This window comes from Bos indicus x Bos taurus, chromosome 7, assembly GCF_003369695.1.
Source record: "Bos indicus x Bos taurus breed Angus x Brahman F1 hybrid chromosome 7, Bos_hybrid_MaternalHap_v2.0, whole genome shotgun sequence".
Taxonomy (NCBI): Eukaryota; Metazoa; Chordata; class Mammalia; order Artiodactyla; family Bovidae; genus Bos; species Bos indicus x Bos taurus.
In genome coordinates this window covers 6,603,026-6,623,399 of record NC_040082.1, presented here as the reverse complement: position 1 = coordinate 6,623,399, position 20,374 = coordinate 6,603,026, and positions in this window count along the sequence as shown.

The following is a 20,374-nucleotide window of genomic DNA, read 5'->3' as shown; positions in this document are numbered from 1 at the left end:
GATTGTAAGAGAGTACTATAAAAAATTATACACCAACAAAGTGGACACCATAGAAGAGAGGGATAAATTCCTAGATACAGACAACCCACCAAGTTGACTCATGAAGAAATCAAAAATCTGAACTCAACAGTTTGGCAGCCCACTCCAGTATTTTTGCCTGGGATATCCCATGGACAGAGGAGCCTGGTAGGCAACAGTCCAAGGTGTTCCAAAGAGTTGGACACAATTGAGTGACTGAACAAGAAAGCTAATTCAGTAACCAAAAGCTTTAAAAATAATGGAAAGTCTAGGACTAGAGGGTCTTGCTGGTAAATTATATCAAACATTTAAAGAAGATTAATACAAATCCTCCCTGTTATTTACGTGGGGCCAAACTATGGTGGAGGTAATGAAAATAATGGCGACCTCCTTCAAAAGGTTCCATGCAGGCACTGCTAGACTCAGTGCCCCAACCCTGCAGCAGGCCACCGTCGACCCATGCCACCACCAGAGACTCCTGGACACTCATGGGCAAGTCTGACTAACCAGATGGTCAATACCAAGATCAGATTGATAATATTCTTTGTAGCCAAAGATGGAGAAGCTCTATACATTCAGCAAAAACAATACCGGGAGCTGACTGTTGCACAGATCATGAACTCCTTATTGTCAAATTCAGACTTAAATTGAAGAAAGTGGGGAGAACCACTTGACCATTCAGGCATGACCTAAATCAAATTCCTTAAGTGGAAGTGACAAATAGATTCAAGGGATTAGATCTGACAGACAGAGTGCATGAAGAACTATGGATGGAGGTTCGTGACATTGTACAGGAGGCAGTGATCAAGACCATCCTAAAGAAAAAGAAATGCAAAAAGGCAAAATGGTTGTCTGGGGAGGCTTTACAAATAGCTGTGAAAAGCGAAGTGAAAGGCAAAGGAGAAAAGGAAAGATATACCCAGTTGAATGCAGAGTTCCAAAGAATAGCAAGGAGAGATAAGAAAGCCTTCCTCAGTGATGAATGCAAAGAAATAGAGGAAAACAACAGAATGGGAAAGTCTAGAGATCTCGTCTAGAAAATCAGAGATACCAAGGGAACATTTCATGCAAAGATGGGCACAATAGAGGACAGAAATGTTATGGACCTAACAGAAGCAGAAGATATTAAGAAGAGGTGGCAAGAATACACAGAAGAACCGTACAAAAAAGATCTTCGTGACCCAGATAATCACAATGGTGTGATCACTTACCTAGAGCCAGGCATCATGGAGTGCAAAGTCGAGTGGTCTTTAGGAAGTATCACTATGTACAAAGCTAGTGGAGGTGATGAAATTCCAGTTGAGCTATTTCAAATCCTGAAAGATGATACTGAGAAAGTGCTGAACTAAATATGCTGGTGAATATGGAAAACTCAGCAGTGGTCACAGAACTGGAAAAGTTCAGTTTTCATTCCAATCCCTAAGAAAGGCAGTGCCAAAGAATGTTCAAACTAATGCACAATTGCACTCATCTCACACACTAGCAAAGTAACACTCAAAATTCTCCAAGGCAGGCTTAAACAATGTGACCTGTGAACTTCCAGATGTTCAAGCTGGATTTAGAAAAGGCAGAAGAATCAGAGATCAAATTGTCAACATCCATTGGATCATCAAAAAAGAAAGAGAGTTCCAGAAAAAACATCTACTTCTGCTTTAATGACTAAGCCAAAGACTTTGAATGTTTAGATTACAACAAACTGTGGAAAATTCTGAAAGAGATGGGAATACCAGACCACCTGACCTGCCTCTTGAGAAATCTGTACGCAGGTCAGGAAGCAACAGTTAGAACTGGATATGGAGCAACAGACTGGTTCCAAATCAGGAAAGGAGTACTTCAAGGCTGTATATTGTCACCCTGCTTATTTAACTTATATGCAGAGTACATCATGAGAAATGTGGGGCTGGAAGAAGCATAAGCTGGAATCAAGATTGCCAGGAGAAATATCAATAACCTCAGATACGAAGATGACACCACCCATATGGCAGAAAGTGAAGAACTAAAGAGCCTCTTGATGAAAGTGAAAGAGGAGAGTGAAAATGTCGGCTTAAAGCTTAACATTCAGAAAACGAACATCATGGCATCTGGTCCCATCACTTCATGGGAAATATATGGGGAAACAGTGGAAACAGTGGCAGACTTTATATTTTTTTGGTGGGGGGGCGGTGCTCCAAAATCACTGCAGATGGTGACTGCAGCCATGAAATTAAAAGACACTTGCTCCTTGGAAGAAAAGCTATGACCAATCTAGACAGCATATTAAAAAAGCATAGACACTGTTTTGCCAACAAGGTCCATGTAGCCAAAGCTATGGTTTTGCCAATAGTCGTGTATGGATGTGGGAGTCATACTTTAAAGAAAGCTGGGTGGTGAAGAATTGATGCTTTTGAACCGTGGTGTTGGAGAAGACTCTTGAGAGTCCCTTGGACTATAAGGAGATCCAACCAGTCAGTCCTAAAAGAAATCAGTCCTGAACATTCATTGGAAGGACTAATGCTGAAGATGAAAGTCCAATACTTTGGCCACCTGATGCAAAGAACTGACTCATTTAAAATATCCTGATGCTCAGAAAGATTGAAAGTGGGAGGAGAAGGGGACAACAGAGGATGAGATGGTTGGATGGCATCATTAACTCAATGGACATGAGTTTGGGTAAACTCCTGAAGTTGGTGATCGACAGCGAGGCCTGGCATGCTGCAGTCCATGGGGTCGCAAAGAGTTTGACAGGACTGAGTGACTCAACTGAACTAAACTGAATACCAATCCTTCTCAGACCCTTCCAGAAAATAGAACAGGGAGAAATATACCCAAACTCATTTCATGAGGCCAGCATTATCCTGATACTAATGCCAGATAAGGACACAACAAGAAAAGAAAATTGCAGGTTAATGTTCCTAATAGAAATCGATGTAAAATTTCTCAACAAATTACTAACAAACTAAATTCAACAGCACATTAAAAGATAAGGATCATGCACCTTGATCTAGTGGGATTTGTTACTGGGATGCATTAAGATTCAGCATCACACACTATAAATGTCACATTATAAAAGTGACACATTACATTAAGAAAATAAATAATAGAAACCACTGGCTATTTCAATCAGTGAAGAAGCATTTCACAAAATTCAACGTCCTTCTATGGTAACAACTCTACACAAACTTTGCATAAAGAGAATGTATCTCTACATAATGAACACTATCTGTGACTGACCCTCAGCAAACATCATCATAAATGGAGAAATGCTGAATGCTTTTCTTCTAAGATCAGGAACATGACAAATAAATCCACCCTCATCACTTTTACTCAACACAGTACTGTAATTCCTATTCAGAGAGTTCCAGAAAAACATATATTTCTGCTTTGTTGACTATGCCAAAGCCTTTGACTGTGTGGATCACAATAAACTGTGGAAAATTCTGAAAGAGATGGGAATACCAGACCACCTGACCTGCCTCTTGAGAAACCTATATGCAGGTCAGGAAGCAACAGTTAGAACTGGACATGGAACAACAGACTGGTTCCAAATAGGAAAAGGAGTATGTCAAGGCTGTATATTGTCACCCTGCTTATTTAACCTATATGCAGAGTACATCATGAGAAATGCTGGGCAGAGGAAGCATAAGCTGGAATCAAGATTGCCAAGAGAAATATCAATAACCTCAGATATGCAGATGACACCACCCTTATGGCAGAAAGTGAAGAAGAACTGAAGAGTCTCTTGATGAAAGTGAAAGAGGAGAGGGAAAAAGTTGGCTTAAAGCTCAACATTCAGAAAACTAAGATCATGGCATCTAGTCCCATCACTTCATGGCAAAAGTCAAAGAAATTAGGAAAGAAAAATAAATAAAAAGCAGCTAAATCAGAAAGGAAGAGTAAATTGCTTCTGTTCACAGATAATAAAGTACTACAGACAGAAAACCCTTAGGTTTTCACCAAAAATCTCTCAGGACTAATCAACAATTTAAGTAAAACTGCAGTATATAAAATTCATATAGAAAATCAGTTATGTTCTTACACATTAACAAATGATACAAAAATATAAATTCAGAAAACAAATCTATTTATAGTAATATCTAAAAGAACAAAGTTCTCAGATATAAATTTAACAAAGAAGGTGAGATATCTGTATGCTGAAAACTGAATAATTAATGAAAGAAATTGAGAAGGAATAAAATGAATAGAAAGATTATGTTTATTGATTAGAATAATTCATACTGTTAAAATATCTGTATTACCCAAAGCAATACACAGGTTTAATGAAATCCCTATCAAAATTCCAATGGCAATTTTTAGAAAAAAAATCCTAAAATTTATATAGAACAACCAAAGATCTCAAATATTCAAAATGATCTTAAGCAAGTAGAGCAATGTTGGAGGCATTATACTTTCTGGTTTTAAACATATTACAAAGATGAATTAAAAAATTATGTTACTGGCAATAAAAAAAAAGAGGCATAGATCAATGAACATAATAGAGTCCATAAATAAACTCACACATACATGGTCAGTTAATTTTAAACAAACGAGCCAAGGATGTACAATGGGGAATTGGTTGTCTCTTCAATAAATAGTGTTGGAATAATTGGAAGTCCAATATGCAAATAATTTCCAATTATGCAAATAATTTGAAATCCAAATCAAATATGCAAATCAGTGAAATTAGACAACTATCTTACTCCATTCACAAAAATTTAACTTGAAATGTATTAAAGAATTATAAGATCTGAAACTACAAAAATCCTAGGAGAAAATCAGAGGTAAGCTTCTTGAATTTTGCATTGGCAATGATATTTTAATACATTTTAATTATGTTTAATATAATTTCATATATTTTAATGATATTTCTAAGTGAACAATGCATAGAAATAGAGGAAAACAATAGAATGGGAAAGACTAGAGATTTCTTCAAGAAAATTAGAAATACTAAAGGAGCATTTCATGCAAAGATGGGCACAAGAAAGGACATAAACATTAAGGACCTAACAGATGCAGAAGCTGTTAAGAAGATATGGCAAGAATATACAGAACTATATCGATAAGGTCTTAATGACCCTGATAACCACGATGGTGTGATCACTCATCTAGAGTCAAGACACCCTGGAGTGTGAAGGATAGTGGGCCATAGGAAGCGTTACTGTGAACAAAGCTGGTGGAGGTGATGGCATTCTACAAAATGATGCTGTTAAGGTGCCGCACTCAATATGCCAGCAAATTTGGAAACCTCAGTAGTGGCCAAAGGACTAGGAGAGGTCAGTTTTCATTCCAATCCCAGAGAAGGGTGATTGCACTCATTGCACATGGTAACATGGTAATGCTCAAAATCCTTCAAGTTAGGCTTCAGTAGTATGTTAACTGAGAACTTCCAATGGTACAGGCTGGGGTTTCAAAGAGGCAGAGGAACAAGAGATCAAATAGCCATCATTCACTGGATAATAGATTAACCAGGGATTCCAGAAAACAAACAAACAAACAAACAAAAAAAAAACCTGCTTCATTGACTATGCCCAAGCCTTTGACTGTGTGGATCACAACAGACTGTGAAAAATTCTTCCTGAAAGAGATGGGAATACCAGACTACTTACCTGCCTCCTGAGAAACCTGTATGTAAGTCAAGAAGCACCAGTTAAAATAGAACATGGAATAACAGACTGGTTCAAAATTGGGAAAGGAGTACATAAAGGCTGTATATTGTCACCCTGTTTATTTAACTTTTATGCAAAGTGCATGTGTTCTAAGTCATCCCATTCCTGTCTGACTCTTTGTGACCCCATGGACTGTAACCTGCCAGGATCCTCTGTCCATAGAATTCTCCAGGCAAGAATACCGGAGTGGGTTGCCACACCCTCCTCCAGGGGATCTTCCTGACCCAGAGATCGAACCTGCATCTCCTGTGTCTCCTGCATTGGCAGGCAGATTCTTTACCACTAAGCTACCAGGGAAGCCATTCTATGCAGAGTAAATCATGCAAAGTACCAGGCTGGATGAAGCTCAAGCTGGAATCAAGATTGCCAGGAGAAATATCAATAAACTCAGATATGCAGATGACACAACCCTAATGGCAGAAACAGAGGAAAAGATCCTTTTGATGAAGGTGAAAGAGTAAAGTGAAAAGCTGACTTAAAACTCAGCATTCAAAAAACTAAGATCCAGACATCTGGTCCCATCACTTCATGGCAAATAGATGGAAAAAATTACAAACTTTATTTTCTTGGACTGCAAAATCACTGTAAACAATGACTGCAGTCATGAAGTTAAAAGATTCTTGCTCCTTGGAAAAAAGTTATAATAAACCTAGACAGTGTATTAAAAAGCAGAGACATCACTTTGCCAACAAATGTCTGTATAGTTAAAGCTATGGTTTTTCCAATAGTCATGTGTGGACATGAGAATTGGACCATAAAGAAGGCTGAGCACCAAAGAACTGATGCTTTTGAACTGTGGTGCTGGAGAAGACTCTTTAATGTCCATTGGATCCCAAGGAGTTCAAACTAGTCAATTCTAAATGAAATCAATCTTGTATATTCATTGGAAGGACTGATGCTGAAGCTGAAACTCCAGTACTCTGGCCACCTGATGTGAAGATCCAACTCATTTGAAAAGATCCTGATGCTGGGAAAGATTGAGGGCAGGAGGAAAAGGGGGCAACAGAAGATGAAATGGTTGGATGGCATCATTGGCTCAATGGACTTGAGTTTGATCAAACTCTGGGAGATAGTGAAGGACAGGGAAGGCTGGTATGCTACAGTCTACACAGTCTCAAAGAGCTGGACATGACTGAGCGACTGAATAGCAGCAATGATATTTTGGGTTTGACACCAAACGCAAAGCCAACAAAAGCAAAAAAATAAACAAGGAGGACTACCTCAGATGAAAAATCTCCTGCAGAGTGAAGGAAAGCATCAACAAAATGAAAAAGTATCCCACGGAATAAAAGATAGTATTTGCAAACCACATACCAGACAGTGAGGTAATATCCAAAATACATGAGGAGCTAATGCAGCTCAATAGCCAATAGCTAAAAAGACAAACAATCCTCAGAAAAAAATAAGCAGAGGACCTAAATAGACATTTCTCCAGAGAAAATGTACAAATGATAAATAGGTACTTGAAACAGTATTCAGCATCACTAATCACCAGGGAAATGCAAATCAAAACCACAGTGAGCTACTAACTTCCATCTGTTAGGTTGTCAGTTATCAAAAAGTCAAGAGATAACAAATGCTGGTGAGAAGGTGGAGAAAACGGAACCTTTGTGCACTGTGTGTGGGAATGTCAACTGGTACAGCCACTGTGCAAAGTACCGTGGTGGCTCCTCAAAACATAAAAATTGAACTTTCAGATCATCCAGCAGTTCTACTTCTGAGTATACATCCAAAAGACATAAAATCATTATCTTAAAGAGATATCTGTACTCCCATTACTCACAATAGCCATAATATGGAAACAATCCACTTTTCCATCAACAGATGGAAGGATAAAAGAAAAAAACCTCTATCCCCCTCTCTGTCTCTCCCCCACCCCACACACAGTATTCAACATTATTCAGCCTTAAACAAAAAAGTAAACCCTGTTATTTGTGACAACAGGGCCCAGAATGAACCTGAAAGCCATTACGGGAAGTGAAATAAGTCACATGTGAAAAGATGAATACCACATGGTACCACTTATTTGTGGAATCTAAAAAAAGGAAAAAAGTCAAATGCATGCCAACAAGCAGGGGTGGAATAAGCAGAGGGTAGAAAAGTGGTTGCTAAGCCATAACATTGTGCACTTTAAATATTTTTTTCCTTTTCTCTGCTAATTATACCTCAATACAGCTGGGTGGGGGAATGAAGCACACCATGCAACACGCATGCTCACACACCAAAGAACATATGAGAAAAATAAGGAGGTTTAAAATTTCATTATGAAAGCAAAAACTAGACTGGAGGTTTGAAGGAGATAAATTCAGAGGATTCAGAATGTTGGACTCAACGCATCCTTAGACAGTAGAATGAGGACAGCAGAGACATTGCAGCAAATTTCCTGGTTTGTGGTCTAAATATTTTCCGCAGCGGCACAAGTAACAGAGCGTTCAGGGAACATACACAGCAGTCACTGTGACCAATGCCCAGCTGTATCCTGGGGAAACCAGAATCATGCCCTATATTGTATAATTGTAGATGACCCCTCACTGGGATGCTGTTTATCATTTTGGTAAGATAGTTTAGAGTCCTGGTTATTTCCCAGACCAGAGCATGTGAATTCCAGGAGCTCCAGTGACCTTCATTCGGGGTCCATATGGCAACATCAACAGGCACAAAGTTCACCCATAAATGATCTGCTATGAGAGTCAAATATTTTAGGTTTATGCCAAGTCTCTCAGCTTCTGATTTCAAGTCTTTTGGGGTATATTGTGAGAAAGGAAGGTCATAGATTCCTTTTAGTGCTGAAATTTGACACCTAAGCTTACAAGTGTAAGACCTTGTTAAAGACTTTTTGCTTCATCTACTGTATGAAAATTTGAAATCAGAGGTCATAGAATAGTTAAAGTGAGAAAGAAGATAGCTTATTTGAAGACTTGATAAGGGCTAATTGTATTGGCTGGATAATAGGATCTAGCTCAGATAGCAGGCAGATACTAATAGGCACATTTGCCATAAATAAAATATGTCTCACTGTGTGCTATTCAGGAGATAATTGTCTCATGTGTTTGACATTTCTTGGAATTTATATAAAACATTTTGATGAAGTTGTTGTCTCAGTTCTCAGTCTTATATATATTAAAAATATATATATTTTTGTTTGTTTGTTGTGGGTCGAGGCATGTAAGTCAGATATAGACCAAGGCTTAAATGTAACTAATTGAGGAGGTGATTGGAGTCACTTAACTTCTCTCTCCCAGTGTCTGAATACTAGGGGAGCAAAATCAAGGTTTTCAAGTAATTTTAGGAAACTGGGGAGTGGGAAAAATAAAAATGGGTTGGGAAGGGGTGGGTAAAACCAAAGGGGGCTCAGACAGTTGAGACAGGAGAACATGCTTGGAGGAACAGTATGATAAGGAGAGCAGACATAGGGAAACGTGTCTTTGAGGTTGGAATCAATGTGGGACTAACAGCTGAAGACATGAATTTTGACATATTGAGTAACTTCAGATAAAGTAGGCTGAGATTTTTGGATGGCCTGATTAAGATTAGATTGAGAAAGGTGTTTTTCTTCTTCATATCAGGAGAAAAAAGCAAAACATATTTTTAGAAGAGATTCCTAGAATATTGATTTTCAAGGGCCCTCTGGAAATGAATCAGTTTGGAGAGACTCCAGGAACTCTTGCTCTCATAAACAGTGCTGCCATAGGCATTCTCTACTTCTCTTTCTGTGGATAATTCAGTTTCTCAAAATGATATATCTAGACGATGCTTTCCAAGTCAGGGGACTGAGACCTTGAGCTTTACTCGATATTTCAGATATATTTTGAAAGTGGTTATACCAGTTTTATTTTCACCTCAAAAAGATTTATATTTGGTTAAGGTCCTTACAGCATGTAGTTTTGTGAAACATATATTTACTCAAACTAAGGATTTGGGATGTAAGATGGTCTCTCATTCCTTGCACTTTTATTCTTATTTTCTAAGAGATTGAGCATTTTTCCTCAGATACTTTCTTAATAATATTGCCTATTTTGGCAAGAATACACAGAGGAAATATGTAAAAGGACTTAATGACTCAGATAACCACAATGGTGTGGTCACTCACCTAGAACCAGACATCCTGGTGTAAGAAGTCAACTGGACCTTAGGGTATTATGATGAACAAAGCTAGTGGAGGTGATGGAATTCCAGTTGAGCTCATTAAAATCTTAAAATATGATGCTATTAAAGTGCTGCACTCAATTTGCCAGCAAATTTGGAAAACTCAGCAATGGCCACAGGACAGGATAAGATTAGTTTTCCCTGAATTCCCAAGAAAAGCAATGCCAAAAAATGTACAAACTGTACAATTGCACCCATTTCACATGCTAACAAGGTAATGCTCAAACTCCTTCAAGCTAGGTTTCAGCAGTATGTGAACCAAGAGCTTCCATATGTACAAGCTGGGTTTAGAAAAGTCAAAGGAAACAGAGGTCAAATTGTCAAAATCCTTTGGGTCATATAGAAAGCAAGGGAATTCCAGAAAACATCTATTTCTGCTTCACTGACAACATGAAAGCCTTTGACTTTGTGGACTGCAACAAATTGGAAAATTCTGAAAAAGATGGGATTACCAGACCACCTTATCTGCCTCCTGAGAAACCTGTATGCAGGTCAAGAAGCAACAGTTATAAGTGGACATGGAACAACAGACTGGTTCAAAATAGAGAAAGGAAATTGTCAAGGACTTATATTGTTACCCTCTTTATTTAACATCTATGTAGACTACATCTTATAAAATGCTGGGCTGGATGAATCACAAGCTTGAATAATGACTGTCAGGAGAAATATCAACAACCTCAGATATTCACATGCCACCACTTTAATGGCAGAGGGTGAAGAGGAACCAAAGAGCCTCTTTATGAGGGTGAAAGAGGAGAGTGAAAAAGCTGAGTCTCTATCTCCCTCTGAAACAATACTCCTGTTATTATTCTTGGTATCCATGCGAATAATACACCCAATATCCTATCAGTCACATGATCTAATTTCATCCAAAGACCTTGTCCTCAATCCTACCTCAGCCAGTGCATTATCACATCAATACTTCCCCCAAATCACACTCTAGTTCTCCATTGACAGCAAATCTTTTTAATCCAATAGAAGTTTAAATCCAACATTGCAATCACTTTTATTCACCTCTCATCTCTCTCCCCATGAAATTTATTCCCTTTAAGCTAATGTTATTCTCTCGCCAGTCGTTTTGAATATTCTACTGCACATACTCTTTCTGCTCTTGCTTCTCTGTCTCTTTGCAAAATTTGCTTCTGCCATGTATCCTAGTTATATCTAATGAGTTACTTCATTCTTGTTTCAGCCAGTTAAACTTTCCCCCCAAATAATGCTCTATCATGTTTCTAGTCTCACTTTACATTAGTAATTAATCACCAAAAGGGGGCTTTAATGCTTAGCCTGTTGTCTTTTCTCTGAAATAGGATCTCGTATTTTCTGTTCATGTCTAAAAGCTACAATTTCCTTCCCCCATTCTCATTATAAGTTGATACTATTTTATTCTAAATCAGAGAGAAAACTGAAGCAATTAAGAGAATTTCCTCTTCCAGTAGCTCTTCATATTATGATCCATTTGCTTGCTGCTTAAGTAACAAATCTGTTCTCCTAGTCTTTGGCTTGGTAGTGTCTTTCAGCTCTTCACTTACTAAAAGGAAGCCCCTGTTTTAGGGTAACACCATCACTCTGTTTTTCCTGTTTTATACCAAACAGGGCCTTGTGGGACTCCTGGGCACAAAGCTTTTCTGTGTCCCCCATTTCTTTGATTGGAGGAAGTACCTTCATTCAGCCTCTGTGAATTTCCCTGAGTTCCAACGGGCAGATTCAAGCAGCTGTTAATCAGGGAAATGAGGGGATGCAAGACCAGAGAGAGACGGTCAAGGGGAACAATAGCACAGCGTTGGAGGCAAGGTCCTGGTTCCCCATCGAGGGACACACAACAATATATTTGAGCTGTTTTGCAGATACTGAAGCCCCCTCCAGGTGGGAGAAGTTAATGATTAATGATGGCATGCTGCCCACAAGCATTTAGACCTCAGACTAGTTGGAACCTGAAGGTTGATGATGCTGACTCGTACTTAACTTCACCACCAACCCATCAGAAGAATGTCCTCTAGCCAACCATACTGTCTGGGGAGTTTGTAATTTCCTCAGTTCTGTCTTGTTGCAACAAAAACTTGAAACAATGGACAAACCAGTGTGACAGCCCTGTGTAATTTCCTCGGATGGACCAGTGTTACAGCTCAGTTTTATTTATAAAGCAAAGGAAAATACATCCTTGAGGCATGAGGGCAGGTCGACCCAAAAGACTGAAGAGGAGAAAAGCCACCAGCCCAATTTTGGCTTCTCTTTTTATATGTTTTTATTTTCTCCTCCCCTGGAGCCTGCCCTATGTAAACTGGGCGAGCCCGGAGTGCTGTTTGCTTCACCTGAGGTCCTCACTGTAGTCCTCAGACCTTCCTTTGTTCTATTTCTGGAGTTTTCCCCTTTGTCTTTTCGCCACTGCCATTCTGGACTCCTTTTTCCTATTCTAACTACCTAACAACACCCTCTTTGAACCATTACTATAAAACTTCTCACTGTCCTCTTCTAGTGGAAACAGTTTTTCCTGGTAAGATTCCACCATGTCTCTCTTTGCCTGGCAAAGTAATAAAGCTATAGTTTTCTACTTCAACCAAAACTCTGTCTCTGAGATTTGACTAGGCACCATTGTACAGAGAAGCTGACCTTTACAACTACACTCCTTGAAAAAAAAAAAAGAAAGCTTAAACTTGCTTTCTCTAATTTTTCTTCTCCATTCTCTATTGAACCCGTTTCAATAAAGTACTTCTTTAAGATATCTTGTCTAAGCTATCACAATAGCATGTACCATAACTGCTTATTTGTAGAACTTCTCTTCCTGAAAGGAAAAACTCTACTTCCTACTCTGCTTTCTATAACTACCAGATTCAGTATATCTGAGACTGTACTTCTGAATCTGTAGGCAGACAGGGTAGTGGGTCCCCAGAGGGAAAGAACTAGAGTTGCCTTCTATTTTTTTAGACCTAAAATAAGCCATTTGGGCCTGAGCCATTTTTTGTTCTAAGCCTGGCCACAATACCTGCCCTTGAACAGGTCTCAGTAGTTAATTACCTCTTAGTGGTAGAGAATACAGAAAAAAGGGAGGAGCCATCAGAAAACAATAGTGTAGCCTGGAGATACACGTAATAATACATCTCTGAGATCGGCAGTACTAAGGCCTCCATTCAGGATGGAATTATAATGTTGACCCTCCTGACTTCAATCAACTGAAATTTGGACTCAGTCATCCCTGACTGTATGATGAATTCTCTGTTCAATGCCCCTCATCAATATGCTTAAAACTTCCCCCAAAATGCTGATGGGGAGACCTTGCTTTGGGAGAGATCCCTGATGTTCTCCTTACTTGCTGCAAGTAATAAACACTTCTGTCTTCTGGCTCCAAACTCAGGAAGTGTTGAACCCACTTTGGGGATAACAAAACCAGATAGGTGGGGATTTCCAAACCAAGCAATTCTCCAACTTTTGGAAGACCTCAACTAGGTGTCTATAATTTAACTCAAATCAGACACTAACTCCTGGATTTAAAGTAGAGCCCATGGGTTAATACTGTTCCTCACTTAAGACATGAATCACAAGCCTGGATTGTCATCTGTGCTTCTGACTGTCTATATATTAGAAATTTCTACAAATCCCTCATTAGGTTTGATAATTTCCTAGGACATTTCACAGAACTCAGGAAAATGGTTTACTTACTAGATTAGCAGTTTATTATAAAAGAATACTGGGCTAGATGAAGCACAAGCTGGAATCAAGATTGCCAGGAGAAATATCTATAACCTCAGATATGCAGATAACATCACCCTAAGGGCAGAAAGCAAAGAGGAATTAAAGAGCTTCTTGATGAAAGTGAAAGAGAGGAGTGAAAAAGTTGACTTAAAACTCAACATTCAGAAGCTAAGATCATGGCATCTGGTCCCATCACTTCATGGCAAATAGATGGGGAAAAATGGAAACAGTGACTTCATTCTCTTGGGCTCCAAAATCACTGCAGATGGTGAATGCAATCATGAAATCAAAATACACTTGCTCCTTGGAAGAAAAGCTATGACAAACGTAGACTGTGTATTAAAAAGCAAACACATTACTTTGCCAACAAGTTCCACATAGGCAAAACTATGATTTTTTCCAGTAGTCATGTATGGGTGTGAGAGCTGGACAATAAACAAGGCTGAGTGCCAAAGAATTGGTGCCTTTGAATTGTGATGCTGGAGAAGACTCTTGAGAGTCCCTTGGACTGCAAGGAAATCAAATCAGTCCATCCTAAAGGAAATCAATCCAACTCATTGGAAAAGACCATGATCTGGGAAAGACTGAAGGCAGGAGGTGAAGGGGATGACTGAGGATGAGATAGTTGGATGGCATCACTACTCAATGGGCATGAGTTTGAGCAAACTCTATGAAGCAGTGAAGGACAGGGAAGCCTGGCGTGCTGCAGCCCATGGGGTCGCAAAGAGTCAGACCCCACTGAACAACTGAACAACAACAATAGAAGAATGGAAGTCAGATACACGGGGCAGAGTATGTGGGAAGGGGTGCAGAATGTCCAAACTGTCTCCAGGCGAGCCGTTTTCCTAGCGCTTCCCTGTGTTCAGCAATCTGGAGTTCTCTGAACTCCTTTGGTTAGTGTTTTTCATGGAAGCTACATTACACAGGCATGACTGATTAATCACTGTGATTAATGATTTATTCAACCTCTAGCCACTCTTCCCTCCTTAGACTTAGGGGTGGGGTTGGAAGTTCCAACTGTCTTATTAAATAGTTACTTCCTCTCCCATAAGGGCTTCCCTGGTGGCTCAGAGGGTAAAGTGTCTGCCTGCAATGCAGGAGACCAGGGTTCGATCCCCTGGAGAAGGAAATGGCAACCCACTCTGGTACTCAGGGATCGAACCCTGGTACTCTTGCTTGGAAAATCCCATGGACAGAGAAGCCTGGTGGGCTACAGTCTAGGGTGTCCCAAAGAGTTGGACATAACTGAGGAACTTCATTCACTCCCATGAGCGCCTATCCCTGGGGCTTTTCACAGTCACTTCATTAACATAAATTCAGGTGTGGTGGAAAGATCTTGTTGTGAATAACCATAGACTATCTTTTCACCTTTACTGCTCTTATCACTTAGGAAATTTTAAGGTTTTTAGGAGGCCAGGAACAGAGACAAAAACCAAACATATTACTTCTTATTGTACATCACAATATCCCACTCCCTAAACCCATTCACCCATTTTTAGCAGATTATTTTTCCCTCCACTTTTCCTCCATCATTCCTCTTCAAGCAGCATTTCCCCCACCAGCAAACATCAGAATTTTGTCGTTTCCTGCATGTGCCATGATTGCTTATGGCTCTTGGGCTATGGTGAATTAATGAAGGGAATTAAAAAGTCTTTCTCTCTCCTTTAAAACCTGTGGGGCCCTCCTTGATGCAAAAGCCTTCCCATGTGCCCTTGTTTCTGGGTTTTGGAAAAAGGCTTCAGCCTCCTAGACCTTCCTGGAGTTCCAAAGGGCAGATTCTAACAGTTACTCATCAGGGAAGTGAGGGAATACAGACACAAGAGAAAAGCAGCCAAGAAACAAGAGTGCAGCAATAGAGCAGAGTCAGAGCTCCTCCTCAAGGGTATACAAACTAGTATCTTTGAGTTCTTCTATTGAAACTAAAGTTCTCACCTAGGTGAAGGGTGGCTTGCATAAGATTCCTTGAACACCACTCTCCTACCACACCACGAACCAGTCAGAAGAAAGGCACACACCTTTCCACCCTTACCCCAATTTTTGCCTTTAAAAATTCTTCCCCGAAACCCATCAGGAAGTTTGGCCTTCTGAGCATGAGCCACCCATTCTGTTTGCTTGGCCCTTGCGATAAATCTTTCTCTACTCCAAACTCCATCGTTTTTTGTTTGTTTGGCCTCACAGTGTACCAGGTACGTGAAATTAGGTTCATCAACACTTTTCTGACTTTTGATATCTTACCAGACCATCAAGTTATTCATTAATATTACCCCTGTGGAGAATTTTCTGTTTTCTCTCGGTCAACTTAAAATTTCACTGTTAAAGTATTTGTAGTAGCCTGATTTGCCTGGCAATTACTTGAATATACTTGTTTCCTTTCATAGTCTCTAAAGGACTTGTATTATTACTTTTGATACCTTAATTACTTAGACCAGTATTTAAATCATTTATATGCTGAGAATATATTTTGGCTTGAATTTAGAGTTGACTGAGGGAGACAGCAGCTTTTCTAGTAGCATCCTGGATTTATATAGTTTCTTAGGGAGGATGTTGATCCATGAAATTTGATTGTTAGTTTCATTTCTAGACATGTATTTAGATCAAAATCCAGATCAAGCAGATGAGTACATCTTGCTAGGAACAGTGACATGTTCATTAGACTATAATAATTAAACTTAAAAAGAAGTGTGCTTACTTTTATAAAATAAAAGAGTTTTGTTCAAAAAACCAAATAGGAAATGTGTGTGTGTCTTTTGGTGACTTCTTTGTATTGGTGACATAAACTTTTCCTCAGGGAGGACCTGGATAAGTACTTATTTGTTGAAGATATATGTTACGTTTTTTAAACTTTGAAAATAAAAACTTTTCAGTTCAAAAACTGGTCTTTGTTCCTTTAAAAAATAAAAAAAAATATATATGCACATGGGAGAATTATATTGGCACATTAATATGTAAAGTATTATATGTTTGGTTATTAGAAACCCAAATTTTTATACAAGATTAATGATATCAGCATATTCTCATAGCTCTCTCCATCAACTTCCACAGTTTTAGCAGCTAAGATGTTCTTTTTTAATATTAATTGAACACTTTTCATTTCCCAGAGCACCATTTTCTGCAGTATAATAGTTAAAAAGAAAGTTTCTGACAAGAATCCAGATTCATAGCATATAATACTATAGAAGAAGAGTAAAATTCCTATATTTTAATAATGGAAGATAAAAAGAAACTTAGGGGCCACCATTTCTCAAATGTAAAATGCATGATTTTCACACCTACCAATCTAAGATAGAACTAACAGGATCACAAGTAGAGAATGGACCTACCTAATATTTCTGAGAGTATTTGCTATAGACTGAATGTTCATGTCTCCCCAGTATTGTTGTGTTGAATTCCTACCTCCTCTAAATGATGGTATTGGGACGTGAGGCTTTTGGGGAGTGATTAGGTCATGTGGGTGGAGGCCTCATGAATGGGATCCATATTTTTATAAAAAATACCCACAGAGGTCCTTTACATGGTGGAAGAAGGCAACGAGTTACTGGCTATGAATCAGGAAGAGCACTCTCACCAGAATGTGACCTGTCAGAGCCCTGACCTTGGACTTCCAAACCTCCAAAAATGTGAGAAATAAATATCTGTTGTTTATAAGCTACCCAGTCTGTGTATTTATTATAGCCAGAATAGGCTAAGATAGTCTCTGTTTATAACTACAGACTTCCTAATTTATTATTAAGTTTCTACCTCATTACTAGATTTAGGGATCATATCACTCCTTGTCTGGCATCCAACTTCATGGGGGTGGGGGGAGGGAAGAAAAGATAACAGTATCCACATTTTCTGACTTTATCAAATATTAAAGACAAGCTTATCACCTTGGTATCATTCCATACAGCTTATGCATAAACCATCCCAATCAAGTAAGCTATAGACAAGACAGTGCCTTTCTTTGCACACTTGACATCACTTTGGTATTATGCTCCTGCCCTCTCTATTGCTGTATTTAAATCCAGGTCCCATATTTTCATTTCCACACATAGGCTTTTGATTTCCTCTTAGAACCTGATAGCTCCAGCACAGACTTTGTCAACTTAAAATATGCATAGGGTTTAACCATGGATATTGTTAAAAGTGAAAATTTTGATTAACTGGGTTTGAATCTTGAGACCTCAAGATTAACAGACTGGTTCCAAATACGAAAAGGAGTACATCAAGGCTGTATATTGTCACCCTGCTTATTTAACTTATATGCAGAGTACATCAAGAGAAATGCTTGACTGGAAGAAGCACAAGCTGGGATCAAGATTGACGGGAGAAATATCAATAACCTCAGATATGCAGATGACACCATCCTTATGGCAGAAAGTGAAGAGGAACTCAAAAGCCTCTTGATGAAAGTGAAAGTGGAGAGTGAAAAAGTTGGCTTAAAGCTCAACATTCAGAAGACAAAGATCATGGCATCCGGTCCCATCACTTCATGGGAAATAGATGGGGAAACAGTGGAAACAGTGTCAGACTATTTTTGGGGTCTCCAAAATCACTGCAGATGGTGATTGCAGCCATGAAATTAAAAGACACTTACTCCTTGGAAGGAAAGTTATGACCAACCTAGATAGCATATTCAAAAGCAGAGACATTACTTTGCCAACAAAGGTCCATCTAGTCAAGGCTACGGTTTTTCCTGTGGTCATGTATGGATGTGAGGGTTGGGCTGTGAAGAAGGCTGAGCGCTGAAGAATTGATGCTTTTGAACTGTGGTGTTGGAGAAGACTCTTGAGAGACCCATGGACTGCAATGAGATCCAACCAGTCCATTCTGAAGATCAGCCCTGGGTGTTCTTTGGAAGGACTGATGCTAAAGCTGAAACTCCATTACTTTGGCCACCTCATGGGAAGAGTTGACTCATTGGAAAAGACTCTGATGCTGGGAGGGATTGGGGGCAGGAAGAGAAGGGGACTACAGAGGATGAGATGGCTGGATGGCATCACTGACTCGATGGATGTGAGTCTGAGTGAACTCCGGGAGTTGGTGATGGACAGGGAGGCCTGGCGTGCTGCGATTCATGGGGTCGCAAAGAGTTGGACACGACTGAGCGACTGAACTGAACTGAACCAGTTACCACGGGATACCAACACTGTTTGTTTGAAGACAACACTGAGCACAGCAGGGTTCTAGTCGATTTTATACGATCTCTTAAAAAAAATAGAAAAAACCCCTAAAACTGCTCACAGCATTCTTTATATACGTGATCTTTATCTTATCCATCCTACTTACCTGCAAGCTTCTTGAGGAGATTAAACGTACCATTTACACCGGTGTGTGTATGTGTGTGTTTTCTTTTTGGTCCTCTAAATTCTTAACGAGTATTTCAATTTTAGTAGTTCCACACCAAATATCATTTGCAGATGGAGTGGATATTTCAGGAGTGTGAATGACTGGGAAAGCCTCAAAACAGTCAGCCAACTCTCTCACAAGTGTAGGTTTTATGTGGCTCTGTATGATTTGGGAGAGGGTAGCAATTTATATTTGTGGAAGGATGGAAGTTAATGAAATCAATTTAGTTTGAAGCGGTAAGTACAGTGTGTCTGAAGGGAAGAAAACAACTGAAGAAGAGCTGAGTAGACAGTGCGTGTGGAGGGGCCCAGTTTCACAATTTGATTTGACTATATGAGCACAATTAACAAGCAAAAAAAAGGAAAAACCTGGTTTCTGGTATCTTCAGACTTCTGATAGACTTGAGAATCCTTGTAAAAGCCATTACGTGTAACCAGCTCTAATCAAGAAAGAGGAATGAGTGGCCCTGCTCAGAATGATATCTAGAGAAGATTTTTTTTTTAAACCTCCTAATGAAATCAGCATTTATCTCCACATAAATAGCAATTTAAAACAAAAGAGACAGATATCGTGAATTAATGATGTAGAAATTAACTGGAATGCAAGCATCTATGTACACTAAAGACCTTAATAGCTCTTAACCTGAAATATGGCTGAAGTGAAATGACTTCTTAAAAATATGAAGGACCTGCTCAGATAAGTCATTTATTTTTCATGGACTGTTGGTGCCAAAACATAAATACTGAGATCATCTCGACCTGCATGGGGCCTTTGTACTCTATGCCTATGCATGAGTCCCTATCAGAGGACTGGGAATTTGCCAAGCCTCATATAAAACGGCAATGACTTTTAAGGCCACTCAGGCCATTCCATCTACTCAAAAATGAAATTAGGCTTCTTTTTATAGGCTTGAAGCCACCTAAATTCGACCTCTATCTAACACATTTTTATCCATCAAAATTATCAATACTGTGAGTAAGGGGTAGAAAGTTTAGAGTCAGTCACCAGAACATATCATTTGTAAGGTCTTTTATCAAGGTTTCTCAAATAAATTGCTTTTGCAAATGCATTTAGAGAGAAATAATTAACTTTGAGGGTCACAAAGAGAATATATGTGTAGGTAATACCAGAGTTACTTTTCCTACCATTCTTTCCCCCACCCCTTGCCTTTCTGTTCATTTACTGTAGATGCAAAAAGTCTCTTTCATAAGACAGGCAAAGAGACAGATATTCCATTAAAATAATTACATTTATGCTCTGAAAATTTATCAACATGAAAATACAAATATTTGCTTAGAGGTATTTTTATCTGAAGATTTTTAACTTCTTAAGTCTCATCCAATAGATCAGAAAGTTTTAAAAATATGATATTGTCTATATTGTAGGCCCTGGGAGAGGAAAGAGGGGTAGTTGAAGACAGAGGGTTTTCTGGACAACACAAGAGCTTAAAGCATCTGAGAGAGAAAAATTAATGATGCCTATCCAATTTAATTTTCTTATGGACTTGATGGAAAAACTAAAAATGCTTTACACATAAGACTGGGTCTCCT